Source organism: Rhinopithecus bieti, unplaced genomic scaffold (assembly GCF_001698545.2).
Source record: "Rhinopithecus bieti isolate Rb0 unplaced genomic scaffold, ASM169854v2 scaffold_17861, whole genome shotgun sequence".
NCBI lineage: Eukaryota > Metazoa > Chordata > Mammalia > Primates > Cercopithecidae > Rhinopithecus > Rhinopithecus bieti.
In genome coordinates, this window is record NW_016809830.1 from 6121340 (window position 1) to 6143294 (window position 21955).

A 21955-nucleotide genomic window follows, 5' to 3' on the forward strand; every position below is an offset into this window, starting at 1 on the left:
TCATGCCATTCTCCTGCCTCAGCTTCCCAAGCAACTGGAACTACAGGTGCCCGCCACCACACTCTGCTAATTTTTTGTATTTTTAGTAGAGAAGGGGTTTCACTGTGTTGGCCAGGATGGTCTCGATCTCATGACCTTGTGATCCACCCACCTAGGCCTCCCAAAGTGCTGGGATTACAGGTGTGAGCCACCACGCCCGGCCCTCTTTCCTCTATATTTGTACCAACAATCCAAGTGTCTCCTATAAAGGAGTCAGGTTAGGACTAAAAGTAATAAACCCTTAATTTATAATGCCCTACTGACATTAACTAAAATCACTTTCACCAACCTGCTCTTACACTTACCAAAGGTAAATTGTCCAGTTGCTGAATAATACCACCACCATAACAAAAAATGAGAAAATTAGTCTCCTAAAACAAATCTTTTGTGACTAAATATTGTTAAAGGCCATGAGGATGATTACCAAATTAGAATATTTGCCTTTAGTTCTTCATCCTGTCTAAAAGACAGCTTTTGATTGCTATGGTGTCTATTATGTTCCATTGAATCCTCAGAATGAAAGCAAAATGCAGTTATCTATCTTTGAAATTTAGAATTGAATGATTCTATGGTTGCCAATTACCCAACACCACTTGAATAGGACTGGCCTAGATGATCATGGCTCGCCAATTTCCTTGCGAGGGCAAGAGCAGATAATCAACTGACTAATGAGGACTGACTTCTACAGTTAATGAGCATGGAACTGGCTGTGCCTAAATCAACAGAAGAGGGATTTTGATGGCATCACCTTGTAGCCCCAGAAGACAGAACTCTCAAATCATAAAGGTGTCAGTGGGCAGAATTTGTAGATGACATACAGCATCCAATGGATTACTCCTATTCAGATATTGCTTAATGAAGAATAAACAAGAAGTTTAACTGGTAGGAGAAAAAGGTTATAAGATTTAATGAATTAATTTTAAGCAAGAATGAGTCCAGGATTCCTATCTTAGACAATTAAATAGTGTCATTAATCCAGATGATAGAGTATTCATTAATGTTGAAATGACTAAAACAAAAGAAACTGAAGGTTTAGTCTTCAGAACAAAGGAAAACAAAATTAAGAACATACCAGTAAAAACATGGAAATATGTCATTAAGGTCTTTATCTAAATCAGAAATAACTAAAAAAAATTGTACCATGAGTAAATGACTAGTCCGAATTTTAATGCCAGAAGTTACTCTTGAGGATAATGGAAAAAAAAGGTTCTTACCCTTCAGCGGATAGCATGCTGAGCCCTGAACAAATTTTATGACTTCTGGTGCAAATCTGACCCAGTCAGCTTGCCTCTAGCAACTGGTTAATATTACTCCAAGGAAACCACACTTAAAATTCTTGGAAGTTCCTTTACCATCACATCAAGTTGCATTTTGAAGCTAAAGCCCTTTGAATCCATTTGTACCTTGTGATATTCCCTTACTAGATTGTTTTTTGTTGTTGTTGTTGTTTGTTTGATAGACATGATTTTAGGATTTTGTCAAGGAAGCCATCTATGACCCCAATCAATCGAAACTATAAGGATCAAGGTTGAAAGAACCATAAGTTTTCTTTGACAGTTTGTGTATCTAGTATTGAAAGACGTTAATGTTCCTAACCCTCAAAATATTTATTTTCAGTGCTATATATTTTAACAGATCACACACACTTTCTAAAATGTTCTCCGTTTTTCTCCCCAGTGGAACCCTAAGCTCTATCACCATTCTGTCTCTAGTATTCCTTAAAGCAAGGAATGGGATGACAAGCAAGTTGTGAAACCTCAACTATCTACAGTTTAACACCAAGGAAAGAACACTGTTTAAAGAGATGGGGAAGATTATCATCAGTGTCTTTCAGAAGTCATCAGAGGAAGTAAAGGAGAAAAAAGAGGAGAAAGCAGAAAGGTATAGGAAATTACCAATTGAAGTATGAAAACTGAAGAGTAAGGAAAAAAGTATTCAAATGTTCATATTGAGGTTTATATACTATTAAGAAGGAGAAGGGTAACTTAGAAATTTTGTAAAAGGAACTTTTAAAAGGATTACAAAGTACTTATGTAAAATTATTTGGAAGAAAGTCTTAGGCACCAGTCATTTATTCTAAAGCAGGAGAAGGAAACTTGTATATCTGTATTGCAAAATCTTTATGGTAAAAGCACCTCCAGGCACTTCATAAATCGAAAATGGGTAAAATATGACTCGCATGCTTTTATGCTTTATAAAATATGTAGATTTAAAGCAATGTTGGTTTTAAGCAAGACAGTTGCTTGAAGTAATTCTTGAGACCATGGCTCTATGGCAAATATCAAGTTGTGGATAAACGCAATTATCTGAGAAATCATGCAACTTACATTAATAGAGCATCAACCTGCAGGGCAAGACTTTGTAGATTCAGAGTATGTAATCACTGACTTGTCCCACTGTAGTTGAGGAGGCACTGAAAGACTTCATCTACCCCCAAATGTCTCCCTTTCTGAATTAGAATTAACACCTTTGAGGACCACTGTTTTTAATTAAAATATAGTTAGAAAGCCCCTACTGGAATCCATATCAGCTACCCATGCGAGCAACACAGCAATACAAAAATGATCTATTATTGCCTTAAGTTGATCTGGTAAAAATCTTAGGTAAACCTGGAAATTTTATTGCCGAATCCAGAGGGTACAGTAAAAGGATAGAGCCATTTTGCAGAGGAAGAATATTTTAAGAGTTGCAGACTTGAGTGAATTCCTCAGAGAGGAAAAAGCCAGAATCCTGGACCTCAGATGCGGCTTCCTTAGGGCACAGAGCATTTGCAGGGGAGGGCCCAGTAGAAGAGTATGGAGTGATAAACACAATTTGCCTTTTTAATAATGTTCTCCAGGGATGTCCCTGCTAGACTTTCTGGAACCTTATTCTAATTTTAGTCACTATAAAACAAGGATAATTTGGTCTGTCTTGGTCCTCATGAAAACGTACCCTACTACTGAAGTATCATAAAAGACTTGAAGTAGACGGAATACTTGGACATTTCCTTGTAGCTAGGAAATTTGACCCATCATTGGAGTCTGATATTCAGGTGGACCTAGGAGGTCAAGACTTGAGTTATTCACTCCACCATCACCTTCCTCTCCCACACACATATTTGTATAAGAAGTAATAGTCAAGGGCTAATAGCTAAAAAGAGATGTATATCCAGTGACCAATGAGCTAAATGGCTCCACTGGATCTGCAGGAGAAGAGCTTTATAATGTAATGCCTAGATGTGCTCTCACCGGGAGCCAACATTCTAAAATAGAAATAACGATAGGAAGTAAAGCAGGGGCTTTCCCCCTTTTTGGTGACTTCAGTCACACACTTCCTCAACAAGTCATGGCATTGCTTTTCTCCTTGTTTTTTCCTTGAATAACCTTTCCACTTTCCCCCAATCACTGAAAAAGAACCAATATTTTCTCAGTATGTGTCCCTGGACATTGTATTTGTGAAAGGGTGGTGTCACCTCCCAAAGACAGATTTGGCAGGTAACAAGCTTGGGGGAAAGGGAATGTGTATTCACTGCTGGTAACACAGAATGGAAAATCTCAGCGTAAAAATAATCTGGTTAGGAATTTTACGTATTCTTCAGTGTTCTCCAATTCTGACTTTCAGCAGCGGTGGATGAGAAAGACTAGAGCAATTCAATGCTTGTGACAAACTATTAATTTCAACAATTAAGCAAGAATGCTGTTGATGTAGCTTGAACTTTGATTAATATTTGTTATTTTAGGGGGATTTAGTGGAGAATTTTTCTAGTACAATAACTGCAATGCAGATATCCTTGGTTTGATTTAACACTTTGCGTTTGGCGACTGTTAACTCTGATATTGTTCCTTAGTAACCAGCATAGGTCACCAGTAGAATAGTTACCTGGACTAGAATTCCTAGAGGAAGAGGACAAGATAATCAAGGATGTCTCTGAGTCTTTGACTGTGTCTTCATTGGGAAGCAATTTACTTTATATTCTCTTATCAATATTGAAGTATCCATAAGTGTAAATCTATCCCCAGCTCCCTACAAACGTGGAATGCTTTTTATTCTTCCCAGTGGATTATTTAGAAAAATACAGCCAGAGTTTCATTTCAGATAACTTCCCCAAAATAATAATAAAAAAAAAATGTGTGTCTTTTGAGGGTCTGCCATGGAATGAAACTTGTTAGAAGTGAATCTATTTATTTTATTTAATTTTGTTGGAAGCTCCGTAATCCCATTGTGAAAGCCCCTACCTCTAAGGAGGGCTGCTAAAAAAGAAGGAAGACTGTGGGTTTTTAATCTTATTTTTTTCCCCTCCCTTCCCTTCTGTTGGTGAATTCTATTTGTATTGCAGAGATTGAATTCTCAGTTCAAGTACGTTCTTGTTAATAAAATAGACGTGGGTGAGTCCTCTAAATCCCTGCACATATTCTTCTCAGATAAAAAAAAAAAAAAAAAAAAAAGCTGTCTGCTTACTAAATATTCATTTTTCTTTCTTGTTGGCACTCTCTGAGGAAGAACCAGCTCAGGGCAGGGTGAGCTGGGGCAGCAAATGTCACAGGATGCAGAAAGAGGTCAAGTGTATCACTCCTTTGAACTTATTGGTTAGTTTTAAGTTGACCAAAGCTACAGCAAATAATTTCATCATTAATCCTAAAAGGAAAAGGGATGGTGACAAACAATTAAGAGTTGGTTAAAAAAAAATACTAACACCTGTAAAATGTCTTTCTTTGTATGGTTGAAAGTGATGGTTTGGAGAGAGTATATGAAACTCCTTCAATTAGCAGAGCTATTCCATTTTTATTCATATTTTCTAAAAAAGAAATTTTCGTTCTTAGACAATCCTAATCCTGTTATGAGGCTGGTAATGTGTATCATTTTAGCCCTTGACATCATTTTCATTTGGCAAACTGGGCCTTCCTTATCAGTTGTTTTAAAATTTCTTCCTCTGTGCTGCTACTAACTTTTGGCATTTTCATTTAAGCATAGTTTTAAAAAAAGTCAAAGAAAAGATCATTCTTTTCCCTACCTCGATATAAAGATGAACCAGTCAATCATTCATGGAGTACCCTGATCACATCTGATAGTACAATTTCAAATGTTGATAATTTACTTTTGATGCTAATTAATTACAAGTAATCATAAAAACAAATTAAAAGCTCTATACTTATTGCAGGTTTTCTTATGCTCCTGAAATAATGCATTTTTATGCATCTGTTTACTTGCTTTGCAAAAAAACGTAATAATCTATATTCATAGAAAAACAACTTTAGTGCTCTGCGTCAAAGCTGTAAACTGTTATTGGTTACTTGGGTTTCTCTTCCCCCAAGATACTAAAATGGAAGAATGAAAGTGAGCTACATCAAGTGAAGGAGATTAATGCATTTCAGGGCTAACCTAAAAGCAGGAATTTAGGATTTCTTTTTCATTCCTGTTTGCTTGTTTGTTTGCCTTTTTAAGAGTCAAGTACACAAACAAGCAAACAGGAGAAAAATATTTTGCTCTTGAAAATTGGTTGGAGGGTGGAGGACCAGCTTTGTCTTGCAGGCCTAGAAGAGGTATAAACCCCAAGAGACACTTCCACGTTTTCTCTGCCAGGGGAAGTGGAGGGGGTATTGCTTTTTGGGTTCTGTTCTCTCCAACAAAGAGGCCTTTTCACCCCATTTTAGAAATGTGGCGAATGGAACCACAGTGTTATCTTCCCGCAGAATCACTATTCATACTCTAATTTGTCATTGACTCCTCCTCCTCCCACCTCCTTAAAAGTTCAGCTGGGAGGCAGCAGAGAGTAGTGGGGAAATGATGGGCAGGAGTCAGGACACCTGTGATTATGGGGTGGGCTCCTGACTATACCACGTTCTACCCAAGGAGAATCACTGACCTCCATGGATCTCAGTTTCCTCATCTGCAATGTGCAATCTATGTCTTCAGTCTTTCCTGTATCAAAGCAGCTGCTCCACGTGAAGATGGGATGATGTGCAAGTGGCAACAAAAAGAGAAAAGCAACAAAGGCTCTTTATTGAGGGTGTGCTACAGCAAGGGGGTCAGCCACAAGCACCTGAATTTTGGCAGAGACTTAAAGGCAGGCAGGAATGGGAAAGCTTTAGAGTGGAAAACAGGGAAAGCGTCAGGTATTCCCTGATTAGAGCCTGTTGAAATGGAAAAGTTGGAAGCAGGCTAACTAGAAGTGGGGTGTGCTATGTGATTAATTAGAGGTGCATATTTGGCTTCCTCCTATTGGTCCTAAGTTGGAAACAGGGACAAAAATTAGGAAAGCTGCCAGTTATTAAACAAATTCTGGCCACTTGGAGCTGACTGCTACAGAGGTTATTGTATAGCTTCCTAGATTGTCACTAGAGACAGCCATCTGGCTTCCTGCAAGTCTGACTTCTAGCAGCCTGGCTTTCTACGTTGTTTACAGTAGATAGAAAGTTGGTTTCCTGGAGAGCTTGTTCCAGGTTGTGGATAAAAGTTCTAATTTTATATATGGTCTAGCCATTGGCCGCGTATATATTTAGTTTCCCTCAACTGAGGGCATGTTAAGAAATTGCAAACTTCTCAGTGGTCATAAGATATTGTGAGTTGTTTTTGTTGTGACTGATGTGTGAGTAATGTATGCATGTGTTTGTGGTGTGTGTAATGTGTGTATGTAGTGTGTGTGTGTGTGTGGTTGTGGTGGTGGTGGTAAGACACTGGAAAAGACCAGAATAAGAATTTGAGGACAATAATGCAACTTTAGCCTCTGATTAGTTGTATGGCCTTGAACAAAAGAATCACTTTCTATTTTAGTTCGTATTGGTCTAAAGAGAACTCCTGCAATAAACCCTTATCACCTATCACCTACCTCACAGGGAGCAACCCAAAACAATGAAATCACATACTTGGGAGTGCTTTGCAAAATGCCATACTCCTATTATCACCATCTTCATCACCATCATCACTCTGATGGCTCGTGTGTATTGAATGTTAAAGACAGATACCTGCACCTATAACATCTCACTTAATCACTCCTATACCTCTGCGAAGGCAGATTATATTTTCTGCAGCTTTGGAAAAGTCTGTCCTATCTAGCAAGGATGAAAAACCTCAGGGAAGAGACTGCTGGGCCTGGTTTATAGGTTTCAGGCCCTATCGCTTTCTAGGGATACCTGTACACAGCATGCTTATAGTTTACAAGGCATTGCACATCTACCAGGGAGGAACTGGTGGGAAGTGTTCCCATCTCCAGAGCATGTGGAGTAAAAAGATTTTCATTTTTCTCAATTTAGTAGCCATTCCCTCATTCATTTCCCAAACATCCTTTGAGTGCCATCTTCTTATTTGGGTATCTGCCACCTTTGGGCCAGGTTACACTTGAAGATGGTATTAGGCAAAGCTGGGACTTGTGCAGGAGTAGAATTAAATTTCTTCTAACTATATTAAGGTAGTCTAACTCCAAAAATTGCCTCTAGGGTAAACCCAGAATGAAATATAATTTTTGTGCACACACATTTCCCATCTCCTACCCCAAATGAGATTCTATCTCCAGGCATAAGTTATATGTTAAGTCTGGGTATAAGTCTCGTTTGAACCTGAAGAGGTCTCTGAAACCTGGTCACTCGATTTGTAAATTCTGGGGCCACCTTGAAGCTGTTAGAAGTCAGCTAAATTTGAGGGCTAGGCTTTAATTTATATGATCAGCTTTTTTAGGTAACTGAAGCTGCAGTTGTTAGTTACACATTACTGTTCAGAAAATTATTGCCTTGTAGAATTTTAATTGATTTTCACAAAAATGCATTTGGTTTATCTACACTAATAATTTGCATTTATGAATGTTTGGTTTGCCCTTTTTTAGTCCCTGAAAATCCTAAGGAACAACATGTCAAAGCATATGTTACTAGACCTATTTCTAGACCTTTGGAAATACCAGGGAAGTCGTAGGCACGGAGGGGCAATGTGGTAGAGTGCCTTGCAGGCAGGCACATCTGGTAGGACCTGGCTGCAGCACATGTGACTTTAGGTAACTGAAACTCCACGGACCTTAGTTTCTTCATTTGGAAACAGGGGGATTAAAAAACCTACTACGATTCCTAGGAAGTTTAAATGAGGTAAAGTTAAAAGTGCAAGCAGAATGTCTGGCACTGAGTTAGCACATAATAAATGTTCCTTCCCTTTTCTTCCGCCCCCTGACTTTTAGAACATGTAGCTAAAAGAAGGAAATAATCTCTGTTCCTAAGATCATCTTTGACTCACTTCCTAATATTTTTAAAAAATCCATCCACAAATGGATTTTTTGATATATATATACACACACATATATGTGTGTGTGTGTGTGTGTGTGTGTGTATATATATATATTAACCTTTCTCTTCCCTGTTCCTCTTTGTTGCACTTTCCAAAGGGAAGAAGCAAGTCAGGCTCATCAGACCCCCCCAAGTCATAGGGTCTCCTCTAGTGCTTATCCGGGAGTACCTACCAGACACTACTCTCTTTTCCTTGTGCCATCTTTATCGTCTCATACTCACCTTATTCGGCTGTGCACTGATCCCATGGGAGGAGCAGAAGTTGGGAGAATGGGGTTCTACCTCTGCTTAAGATCTGTGTTGCTGGCCTGGAGGCATTCTCGTGAGCAAGGAAGCATCACTTTGATAACAGAATGGCTTCAAGCTGGATTTGGTTTCCTGGTTTGACATTCTGGGGGTTCCTGCTGCCTCCATCTTCAGGGTAGAAGATGTGCTGAAAGACAGTGTGCAGCCACCATAACAATCAAGCCATGTCTCATTTCAAGTCAGGGCTGGAGGAGCACAGAGCAGGGAGAATACACTGGGTTCTCTTTCAGACAACGTTTCACACGTTTTAGATTTAACAATACCCTAAAGGCAATCCACCCAGTGCCTTACTCTCATAATCATCAAACATGTTTGTAAGGGAGGTTTAATCAACATAGCTCTCCTTCATTGGCTGTTAACCCATTAAAGTGTTATTTTAAGAATTAGCTGCCATCAATTTTGAAAAATCACAAAGTGACTAAATATCCCAGTGTCTAGAAAATAGATCTATGCCTAATGACTGGCAAGGAAACCCCTTAGCCCCAGAGTAGAGAAAATACTAGACTACCTCATTTAATACCACTGTCTGTAACCCCCAAGCCCCCACCTCTGACAACCCCACCAGCCTACACATTCAACCACATTTAGCTACACAGAATAATTTCCTGGCTTGGAATCATTTTCGCATAGGCCTGACCAGTGAAAGGAAAATTCTCAGTAATTTTTCATGTTACTGTAAGCAGCCAGCAAGAGGCAGGATAATCACAATTAATATTCGAAGATATATGCAATGTTTTTCCATTTATTAGACTTTTTTAAAAATAACACCTCAACTGACACTTAAAAACAGGTTGGTGGTGACTTTTAAATTATTATTCTAATTTTACTGATGAGAAAGTTGGGGCTTAGAGAGGACACTCAATCTTTTCAGGAAGAAGTTGTCAGAACTTGAATACGATCCCCTCTGACTCTCAGTCCTGCACTTGATTATGACACTGTGTGTCTTCAGTCTCCACAGGGTGCCCTAGCTCAGGTGTGTGGGACCAATATTGAGGGTGTTGCTTAAATGGAGTGGAGGGAGCAACCCCAATATGCTCTCTGGCTTACCAGACTCTGGAATGAGCACCACACAAAATGGTGGCATTTATATTTGGAGTATGTCTTCCTTCTCTTTTATGTGCTAATTTACCTCCTGCTTGCTTTTTTATCTCCTTCTTTATCCCCATTGTAGATGCCCAGATAAGTCATTAAAGATTATAAATGGAAAAAGAAAAGCAGATAGGTTTATCCTCAGTCCTCAAATCCCATCACTTCTCTGACCCTCCAGGGCATTTTTATGATTTCTGCATTTGACTGCCTGGTATTTCTGCCCAGAGCACAAAGAGTACAAACCCCGTAAAGTGCTGAATGTATATACAACCCAAGCAACTTCATGAAGACTATCAGAGCAGAATAAAAGCACAGTGTTTTAGGAGGCATGGCCTTGGAGAATCACCATATTCAGAAGCATTTACTAGACAGGTGAATGCTAGTACTTGTTGATGGCTGTTTATTTGCTCCAAAGCAGCAACAGAGCCTTCATACCAGACCCTCAAAAGAAATATACTCTAGAGAATTTTTACTCCAAGTGAAGAGCAGGTTGTAGAGATGACAATAGCAAACAAGTCAACTGAGCAGGCTTGAGCCGAGAAGATAAAATGCACAGTCCAGCTATTCTCTTACCAGAGCACCATCTAACCCAAGTATTCTCCTGGAATTGGGCAGGCTCATTTGGAGTGCTTTTGACATAATCTGCAACTCACAGAATAAAATGGAGAAAAGGAAAAGAAAGAACGCACCCAGGACAAGCTGCTTTCTTCACAGTTATGTTAAAGGCCAGTCTCGACATAAGGAAAACCATAAACCTAAGAAGCAAACAAAAAGCAGAGCAGAAATTGGAAAACTTCAACAGGAGAGGCTATCATTCAAAATTGGGATAAAGGTGACATTTGCTCTTTCTAAACTTGGAACTCAGATAAATTAAAAAGGCTGACGAAAGAGACTAATAAAAATGAAGCTGGAGTGCTGGATGCAGGAGTCTGGTTTCTCTATGTTTTGGGCAGGGTGTGAACAAACTTTCCACTACAAAGAAATTTAGGAGAGCATTGGACAAAGGGCTGGAAGCTAAGCAGGAATAAATACAGAAAAGATTAGAGTTGAGGGCTCCTCTTTGGCAGAAGCAGGGGAAGCCATATAATAGAAAGGTCTAGAAAGGAGGCAATCAGATCCCAACAGTAGAAATGGTCTCTTCAGAACTTATATTTCTGGATTGGTGGTGTGGTGATGGCTTAACTATAGCCGGCTTTGAAAGGCAATGACCCAGGACTTTTGGGAAGCCCCATCTGATGTATGATTTCCTGATCTTACAGTACATCCTAATATAACCCATATCCTAGGTATGAGTTATAAAACAACAAAATGAAAAGTCATTTGGCTCATCCATTCATTCATTTTTTCACTTCTCGAGAAGAATTTATTAAGTATTTCATGCCGGGTACTGTGCTAGATGCTGGGAATGTAGACACAAGGAGCAAGTGCTCTCTGCCCATTGAGAAACAGACAGCCATATATATTCAGACAATTATAAAATACTGTGATTAATGATAGAAGAAATAGCTAGGCACAATGAGAATAGATAGTAGAGGCATGAGAAAGCCTAGAGAATCAAGAATAGGGTATGATTCTTTTTCCCAAAATAAAAGAAATAAGGGGACACTTTTCAGGTACATTTAGTACATATTTGATGCAATAAGCTCTTTTTAAAATCAATTTTTTATTTATGTATGATAGAGTTACAGCAAATTTTACAAATCTTGTGTTCTGCTAAGCTTTTACATGCATACATGTGAGTCATCACCACTCATATCAATACACAGAGTATTCCCACACCCCAGAAGGCACCCTCATGCTCTTAGTCAATAGCCTCTCCCCAGAGGTAACCACTGTTCTGACTTCTGACACCTTGGGTTAGTTTTGACTGACATCAACTTCCCAGAAATGAAACTGTACCGTATGTATTCTTCGTCGCTGTCTTTCTCCACTCATCATTAACTTGATGAGATCCATCCAGATTACGTAAATGTCTTTATACTAAAACGAGGTGGCAGTGGAAGTTGTTCCTGGATTTTAGGATTTTTCTTGAGGGGAGTTAATTGGCTGGGAAAGGGGAAACAGATGGTAGAGTGGAACAACATAAAAGTTTAGATTCAATGAGGGAGGGTTTCAGTTTTGCAGAGGCCACTTGCTAAGTGTGTATCTTGAGAATATCAGTCTCTGAACTTCAGTTTTCTTCTCTGCAAAATGAAGATAACACCACCACCTACCTCACAGAGCTGTTAATATAATGTATGTAAAAAAGATCAGTTCTAAACTGTAAAGCGCGATACAAATAGATTTTTAACTGTTTCATTATTGTTTCTGCACAAATAGATACATGTGTGTATTTATGAATGGCTAAAGATATGTAAAAGGCAATTTTTCTATCACGCCTTAGCATACTCTTAGCAATCAATTGGATTTTATTACTCAAATGCAATTTAATTAACATTCAACAACTGCCTTGTTAAATTTAAAAATTTATTCTAGTTGCATGTAATCTGAAGCTAAAACATGAGTTAGTATTCCAAGTCTTGGGATCTGGTTGCCAAATCAAACAATACTTTGAATTTACCAGACATGCTAACACCTGTAATAATGCACATTAAAAAGTGCCCTACCTTGAGCCTCCATTTCCTTCTGTTACAAGTCGTGCATTGTAAAACAGCAAAGGCAAACATTCCACAGAAGGAAGGAAAGGTTTTAGATTTCTTCTCAGTTTTTTTCCTTTTGATTTGCAGTTTGTGACCACAAAGGGAAAATGCAGAGATGAATGTCTCTTGAAATAAGAAGTGATAGGAGATGGCTAGGGCTGAAAAGCTTCCATTTAAGTTAGAGGAAAGTGAAACTTTGAAAGTGACTTTTTAATTTCTTGAATTAATTGGTAAATATCTTACTTGCTCTTCCACAAGATTATACATTCAAAATTAGAACATAGATTCATTCAAATTCTCTACCAACTGTTGTACTTCTCTTGCTGATGGGAAAGGGAGAATTCATTTTCTCAATGGCTACATTGCCAGCCATCATCTGGAGGGCTCTGTCTATAAACATGAAACCAGAAACGTTGGCAGGAGGAGACGTTAGCCAATCCCCTACCAGGCTGTAAGTAATACTACATCCTCCACCTGGCACCATTAATAATCCTATTCAATGAACCCTTTATTATTAATATTACTGGCATAAAAAATGACCCCGCACTTACAGGTGTAACTTAATGAGGCACATGTTGTAGCCAGATGTCTTACAAGGCCAACTCCACCACCACAGTACACATCTTTGTGCATGTTTCATGAAAGGAAACCATCTGAAAGCATTCACTTCAAGAGCATATTCATCACGTAGTATGGTCAGTTGAGGAGTGATGTTCTTTTACTTAAGTTTAAACAGATGGATCAAACCTGGGAATTATATTCAGCATACCTTTAAAAAATTAATTATCTGATTTAAACTGCCAAATGCATTTTCTTCTTTTCACCCTCTTCATGATAATATTGAGGAGTTGGCAGCATGGGCACAGCCCAGAGTTAGGGGGTGTCTACCATTCAACCGGCTCCCACCTGCTGCCTTTAGAGACTGGGCTCTGTGACAGAATTTCTTTTCATTCTCCGCATTTGCTAAAATCTAGAACAGATTTTTGTCAAAACTCAAGTGGCCATTTCGAAGGTGATTTAAATAATAGGAATAGCACCTAATTGTAACAATGTAGATGTCTTGTGCGAACTTTCTGGTCTGGGTCTTCCAGAGGAAGTAAAGTGTCCTGTGGCCATAGATGTTGTCTGTGCATATGACACCTTACTCCACAGGAGATACACCTGCTTTCCATGGCCAGCTAATAGCATGGATGCCCTTGTGTCAACTAGCATTTGCAGGAATCACATCTAGAGTACCAATTTGTTGCCTCTCTAGTTCTCATTAGCTCTTCTGCAAAGGGTTCAAAGTTGGTGTCGGTGGTGGCTTAGATGGAACCACTGGGTTAAAATATATAGAATGTAAACTAGTACTTGAAAAAAGTATCATGTGGAGATAAGAGAAGAGCCTAAGAAGAAATACAGAATAGGGAACAATCACTCAAGGCCAGACATGTGGTTGCCCTCCAGACGTTAAAAGAGGGGGACTTTAGACAGGCTTTTAATTCTGCACTCCTTCAAACTGATAGTCTCTAAATATGCTCAGAAAAGAACAAGAGTAGGACGTTATATGAAGGGAAGGGCAGAGAATAAGGCAGTGGCTGGCAGCAATCAAAGATCTTCCTTCCCAAATAAATTCAGCTTTGGCCCCAAGCTCCATGAGAACCCTGATTTTAAAATGACCCAGTCTCGTTTGAAGGTTATTTAAAGACCGTCTGTTGACCTCAAGCATGTCTCATAGGGGAACGCATCTGCTTTCCAAGCAGCTCGCCAAAGAATCCCTTCCCTCGGCATGTCGGAGTCTCCCTGAGAAGAGTATTAGAAATGCAATTTGCTCCATCTTGCAACATTTCTGGTGTCATTGGATTCCCTGTGGATGTTCCAGTGTCAGTAAAATGTTCCTAGGAACACTTGAATGCATTTATGCATTAATGTACCATGTACCTATTTAAGTGGTCCACTCCTCAGTCCAACTCTGATCTTGGTGTGCAGGGCAGCAGTAAAGAGGTGAGGAGATCTAATTTTCTCATTCAACTACTTCCCAGGACTTGAATTTCCCCTCCCATATCCCCGCTGCTGCTCTCCCCTAGTATTCATTCAGGGAAGGGCCACTTTGATTCCTTTCTCTTTCTTTTCATCTCTGTTAGAATGTTTATCAGAATGTCTCTGTCTCTGTATTTCCCCCTACACACACACACTCCTCTCTACCTTTGCTCATTCTTCTCCCTCTGCAGGCAAACTTTCTCCTCTTCCAGTGTTCACCTGGCAGAAAACATGGCTGCTTAAGTTGCCAAGGTTTACATATGACCACCTCACTGTTCTCTCTCTTGAGAAAGAACAGTTTTTCTTCCATGGTCTTCTCTTCCAAAACTCTCCTGGAAGGACTCTTGTGGACTCCCTTCTCCCAACCAATCCCTCTCCCTCTGAGAAAAAGTGGTTTAGATTCTAGTGTAAAAATCAGCTGGTAGTTGTAGCCAAACTTTAAGTAGCAGAACCTTGGGAAATCACCAGGTGATCATGAAGAAACAGGAGGTTAAAACTATATTGTGGAGTCTCTGGGCACAGCCAGAATATCTGACCATCCTGTTTTCAAGAAAATGTTGTTTCTAGAAGAATTATCTTCATGATTAATAAGTCAGGGGCATGGAATAGATTGACTGGAGCTGAGAGGGAGTGGAGCCAGAGGCACAAGTTTAAAGGACATTACTTATCTACAAGGATGTCCACTACAGAATTATTTACAATAAGGGAAAGATTAGCAAATATAAAAGTGTCTAACAATCAGGGATGAGCCAAATAAATAATAATAATAAATTAAGACAGAGAACCATATGATGAAACACTGTGTACGCAACAAAAATTCTGTTATGGTATATTATTTAGGAAACATACTTCAAAGCTCATGATTTTATAATATCTAGTCTCTTGGGAGAGACATAGATATCACATAGCACAAGTTGAAATCATTGAGCCTAGAAATAGCTGAATTTCAAACCTGACTTTGCCAAACCCAAACCAACTTTTCTCATAAATACTATCTAAGCCTGATTAGATAAGACTGTTAAATCTCTTACTTGTTCTTTTTCTGGTAGAAATGTATGCAATCACTACATGATTTTCCAAGAATTTGGTCGAAATAATTGTTATTAATCTCTTGCACAAAATACATTTTTAATCATTCCAGCTGATCCATCAAATCATTTGGCACTGACTACTTTCAATTTAAAACACAACCTTTGCTTCCTTTGGAACAAAGTTTGGGAAAACATACTGTTGATGAGATAGATAAAAATCACCCTATCTCTGGCTAGGTTGTACCTTATCAGTGGAAAAATATAGCACTTCAGATTCCACCGCTATCAATTTGAGCATTCTTTTGTAAGTACTAAGCTGTTTCATGGACTATTAGCTGTTTGAAGGAAGTCATGCTTTAAATCATTTTTTAAAGCCAGTCTTAAGAAAAGTGGGGAAGCACATTAAATGAGTAAATAAAGTTCAAAGAAGGTTGTGGTGGTCAATGAAACAGTGAGCTCTTTGCTGATAGAGCCTTCAGAATTCCCTAGCCTGGAACCTCTGCACATCCTTATATCCTTGGTGCAATTATGCACTTAGCAAATGTAGTGTCTTTTGTGAGATATCTTCCATCAGGGTTCATGGAACTGGCTTACAAAGAGGCATTGCTTTAATTATGGTACAGGAAAGAATAGAGCTATGATCTCGAAAGGACAGAATACTTGTAAAATTTATGTAGCTCTTTAATACAAGGCGCTTTGGTTTAAAGAGTGGGGGATTTACATGTGTTAAGTGCTCCTACAAATCTACTTTACCCTTTCTTGGAGAAGGGCAACACAATAATAATAGTTAAATTGATGTGTAAGATGTCTGTATGGTAGAGCTGCTCAAATCAGTAAATATTACACAGTTGACTAACTGCCTCTGTTTTTAATCTTTAAATATCTACAACGAGATGCTGTCTGCTGAGTGAGGGGCACTTAGCCCACACTCTTTAAACCTTTGTGGTCTGGTTCTATATTATGAACAGAAGATTATAAAATTGAAACACCAAATGGGCTGCCTGCCCGCTGTTGTTTCCAAAGCCTGCCTACCCTGCATGTAGATGTCAGAATATTCTTTCTCAAGTAACATTTTCAAAACGAGTGCTTTTCTATTGAATTTTATATCCTATTTTCATCTCTCTGTCCTTACAAGCCTCCAACAACGTAATTTCACTTTTATTTTTCCATTAGAAAAAAAAACTCATTTCTCATTTTTCTTTAGCATAAAACTTACAAGCAAACTTTTCAAGTATTAACTAGCTCACTTGTTCATTTTACACACACACATACACACACACACACACTCTGTATATGATCATTACTGTTTTTAAGAGATTTTAAAGGATATATTCCTGTCTTCACAACTGCACCCCTACCAACTCCTTGCCCTCTGGGCCTCTCCTGCCTTGTCTTGTCATGAAATTTTACTCCTCTTTGGCTACAGTTGATGGGGGACCAGGGCTGCACACCTGACCCATGACCTGGGCCATTCAGATTCTTTCTCTTAAGAATAGGAACTATGAGACAAGAGATTAGAGGTCATGGTTCTCCCTGGCCCATGAAAACATGGTGCAGAGAGAGACCGTCTGCTGAGAAAAGCAAGAGAATGGAGCAGATGGTAGATCATGTGGCCCCAGAGAGAAAAAAGAGACTGAGAAAGTAGCTGCTTAGCTCCTGATGATTTTCCCGGTCCCAGTTCAGTCTTCAGAGGACTGACTGTACTTCCTGCACTGAGGTTCTATGTGATATCCCTGTATCGTTATAACAAATCCCTCTGGTCTTAAATTAAGTACAGTAGATTTCTGTTTCTTGAACCCAAACAAATGCTAAGAAAATGTACACATATTTATGTGGAGCATGCAACTGTATTTATCCTATATTTATGCACATGTAGATATCACTCCTATTCATAGATGATTGATGCTATATGCAAAGTTAAGTTTAAAACAGTGGCAAATACAAAGAGTTGATTTCTTCATTCATACGACTCTCAATTAACAAAACAGGCAGTAAAGGATGAGTGTTCAGTGAAAGGAAACCACTACATAGACCCACTACATAGACTCCAAAGACTTTGGAAGAAGAAGCTTACATATCCCATAGACTGGGTTGGTCAACTGAGGGCGAGACTTATGAGAAGGAGAATAAGAACTGTATCTCGCATCCCAAAAATCAAACAAGTAGGGTTTAAGCAGTCATCAAGAATAAGAAAGAGAAAGAAGTCAGAAACAAAGAAAAAAAAGTAAATGAGAAGGCTATGGGGTGTTTTCTGGGGAGTTGGCAAGTGATTTAAAAACCTTGCTATGTAGAGGATTCAGATTGCAAGCTGCTATGTACATGTTTTTAACATTCTTTCTTTGCAGGGAGGCCCAATATCCCTGAGTTGGAAGCTCTTTGTGGACTAACATCTTAATTTTCTAATGTAGAATTTCAAACTGATTGGATTGGTAAGGGTTATTTACTAAGCTGATTGATTTTTAAATAGATACTAATATTTTGATAATTTGTAGAAATAATAAAATCTGCACAATAACAGCTTTTATTTTTTAATTTTGAAAACCACGTTTATGTATAAATTATCAGCCATTATTTCCAAGTATGGTAGAATATTATCTTTGTTTCTTTTTCCTAGAGGCAGATGCAAATTCCTGATTGTCTTCACTGGAACTTAAATTTCACACACACTCACAAGCACACACACACAAGCACATTATAGAATGTTAATGTAATAGTGGCCTCATTTAAGATAGGAGAAAACAGAAGACCAGTGACCAATGAGGCTGGAGGCCAAAGTGGTTGAAATTTCCAAAGGAGTTTGCAGTTAAAGGACCTGGGCTCTGCAGTCAGAGGACCTCTCCTTCTTCTAATCACTTGGCTATGGGCAGGTGACTTCAATGGCTTCAACTATAAATGGAGTTACTAGGAGAACCTACCTCATGGTGTTCTTCTAAGGATTAAGTGAGAGCATGCATATGAGGCATCTAGCATGGTGCCTGATTCACGGCATGCATTCAGAGCAGATTGTCATTCGTCTTAGTCTGCTTTGTGAATCTGTAGCAGAATACCACAGCCTGGGTAATTTACAATTAATGGATGTTTATTTGGCTCACAGCTCTAGAGGCTGGGAAGTTCAAGATCATGGCACCAGCATCTGGCAAGGGCTTTCATGCCACATCATTCCATGGAGGAAAATAAAAGGACAAGAGAGTGTGAAAGAGCAAGAAAGCAAGAAAAGGAAAGGGGGTCAAACTCACCCTTTTATCAGGAACACACTCTATTGATAACAGCATTAATCCATTCATGAGGGAATACCCCTCATGACCTAGGCTCCTCTTAAAGGTCCCACCTCTCAACACTGGTTGCACTGGGGATTAAGTTTCCAACACATGCTTTTTGGATGACATAATTAAACCATAACACACTTGTTATTAGGTCAGGAGATTTCCCAAGGTCAGAACAGTGATAGAGCTAAGCCCTGAACTTTTGTGACCTTCAAACCAGGATTGTTTCCACAATTTGTAATATAAGGATATTTAGAACCTACTTTAAAAGTGGAGGAAAGAATAAAATTATTTGAAGATGGAGTGCCCAAAAGCTGTGCCAGACAAGTCCTTTGAAACTGTCCTTCACCTAAATTTGAATTAAAAAAATTGTTTTTGCATTGTGTGATTTGGTAATACGGGGAGTATAGGTGTGTTTTTAATTGCTTTTCCTTTGTCAATTCTTATATAGTCTCAGTTGAAATTAAAGACGTGAGACTTTAATCATAATGAAGAGAAGGCTTGAATCCACATATCTCCAAAGTCCAGGTCTGGTGGAAAAACAAACAAACAAACAAAACACCAAAGCTCAAGCACAGGGAGTGGAGAAGAGAAGAGGCTGTATCAAAGCTGACAAAGTGAAAATCCTGAAGGGCAGAAGAGAGTTCATCTGCAGATACCATCACTTCCTATTAAATCATTTTCTTATACCATGGTCAAACTTGCGGAATAAACCCTCATGCTTCATTCTGGTTCATTCTAGAGTTGAGAGAGAGGCATCTAGGACATGTCATCTATGTGCATTTGAATCTGATGATTTGTCTTTATCATTTACACAAGAGAATTCACAGCCATTAATTCTTCAAATATTGCTCTTCCTCCAATAACCCTATTATCTCTTTCTAGAACCCATCATAGATGTATACTTTCCTTCAAGTCTCATAACCTCTCTGTCATATTTTCCACTTCTTTCTCTCTCTGTTATGGTAGTCCAGAAAATAGATTCTGTTCTATCTTCTAGTTCACTAATTTTCTCTTTAGCAGCATCTAATCCTGTTGTTTAATTTATATGGTTTTTAATGTCAAGGATTAACATTTTTAGTTCTGAAACTTCCATTTGGTTCTTTATCAACATTTACTTTTTTATTCCATAGTATCTTTTTTGTATAGTTTTCTTTTCCTTTCTTTTTTGGTCTTTAATCATTTAAACATACTTATTTTATACTGTCTATCAAATATTTTTTATCTGCTGTTCTTGGGGTTCTAATCCTACAGTTTCCTGTGTCTTTTTACTCACCCTCACCTAGGATTGTTTGCTCATTTTTACAATTTTGAGTTGTAAGCTCTTCGTCAGCAGGTATTTGTCTGTACCTGGTTAGATGCTGTGTCCTTTTGGAGAGTTTTTGAATTTACTTCTGCTTGGTGCCCCAGAAGTATTACCAGGCTGTGTCAGAATTTTATGTTAATTTATTGAGGGTGTCAAACTTTAAGGTTACTAAATTCAATACCTCCACCAGTTACTTCCCTCAAATACTCTAGTTTTTAATTCCTTCTTCATTTCAGTATCTACAATTTCCATTTCTTCTTTTCTCTCCCCCTCCCCTCCTTCCCTCCTCCTTCCTTCTTCGCTTCCTTCTTCATATTTTTCATTCCTTCCTTCCTTCCCTCCTACCAGTTAGTTATGGCTTAAAATAAATATCTTATAGAGGGATGCTATTCAGGAAACATATCCTCCTCTGTTGCTTGAAGCAAATGTTATATATGTGTACTCAGTTTTAGGTAAGCATTTCTCTGACACCTCAGTAAATAACCATGCTACAGACCCTTCTCAAACTGGTCTCCTACTCTTCTTGTACAATACCATGTGCCACAGCCATCTTGCTCCCTGGGTTTTATCTAGAATATGCCCCATGGTGTCCTGCTTCAGAAGCTTCCTGCTTGCTGCCACTGTTGGCCTTACCAGCTAGTCCCCACCTGTTAAAATTCTACCCTCCATCAAAGTCCACCTCCAATGCCTCTTTCGTCATGAAGCCAACATTGACTCTCTGAAGCAGGTGTAAACCCTCCTTCCTCTGACCTCTCTTCTTCTCCTCCCCTTGACTATAGCACCTAGAGTAGCTTATTTACGCATTCGCTCTATTCACCAACTAACTTTTAAAAACTGCTTAATGAGGCCAGACACAGAGGCTCACGCCTGTAATCCCAGCACTTTGGGAGGCCAAGGCAGGCAGATCACCTGAGGTCAGGAGTTCGAGACCAACCTGGCCAACATGGTGAAACCCCATCTCTACTAAAAATACAAAAATTAGCAGGGTGTTGTGGCATGTGCATGTAATCCCAGCTATTTGGGTGTCTGAGGCAGGAGATTCACTGGAACCTGGGAGGCAGAGGTTGCAGTGAGCTGAGATTGCACCATTGCATTCTAGCCTAGGTGACAGAGTGAGACTCCATCTCAAAAACAAACAAACAAACAAACAAACAAAAAACTGCTTAATGGCAGAACCTAGAATATCATATCTCTATATTCCCTTTGGTAACCTGAATACTGTTTGGTGTTAGGTATATAAAGAAAATAAATGTGTGTGTTTTTAACTGAATCTACCTGAATAAAAAGGATAATATAGGAACAACATTACCTATAGGAGGTTGGATGTTCCTGTGAAGTACATTTTTTATCTACTTGCTATCTTTGTAATTCCTTCATGCTACAGTGAGAGGTAGAGTTTAAACCTGAAAACATTCTTGGAAGAGGAAACTTCATTAATTCAAATATACCACAAGGTAAAGAAGAATGATACTAGTTTCTTTGAGACAGATGTAAGACGGGATGGAATTGCTATACCCTCTTTCTTATTGCTGCAATGTGATGGGAAGTGTTTGGTGCTGGGTAGAGGAAGTACTGTCAGTAGCAAAACAGGCAGTGTGAAAACTGAGCTCCATGGAGACACATTTTTCTGCACTCCCCAGTTCTACCCTGGACTGACTTTGAGCATGGTCTCCAAGGAAATGATCTCTACCCTTAGATTATGGTATCTCAGTCAACTTTCCTCTGGGACTCAGGAAAGAAGTTTCTTTCTTTTTATGTTCTTTAACTTCTTTTAATTCACCTCCTAAGGTTGCAATTCTACCATTGCTGTTGACAGATTGGCATGGATTCTTTTGACTTATTTTATACATATAATAGCATAATTTTACCCTAATAAAATAAGATTATATTATATGCACTGGTGTACAATGGTTTTGGTTTTTAATGAACAATGTGATTTAGACACATTCCACATATATAACTGCTTAAAAATAACTCCACTATAGAGTGGTATGTAATTTATTTTAACAATCTGAAA

At 38.7% G+C, this 21955-nt stretch overlaps 1 long non-coding RNA gene across 2 annotated transcripts in view; it reads left to right on the plus strand.

The window, feature by feature from the left end:
- Positions 1 to 19255, plus strand: part of LOC108541052 (uncharacterized) — a 33708-nt gene extending 14453 nt beyond the window's left edge. For both annotated transcript variants that reach the window (XR_001888846.1, XR_001888847.1), the window contains exons 2-4: positions 1717 to 1920; positions 17715 to 17798; positions 19084 to 19255. This is a non-coding gene — a long non-coding RNA (uncharacterized LOC108541052). The remainder of the gene's footprint in view (positions 1 to 1716; positions 1921 to 17714; positions 17799 to 19083) is intronic.
- Positions 19256 to 21955: the final 2700 nt, after the last annotated feature.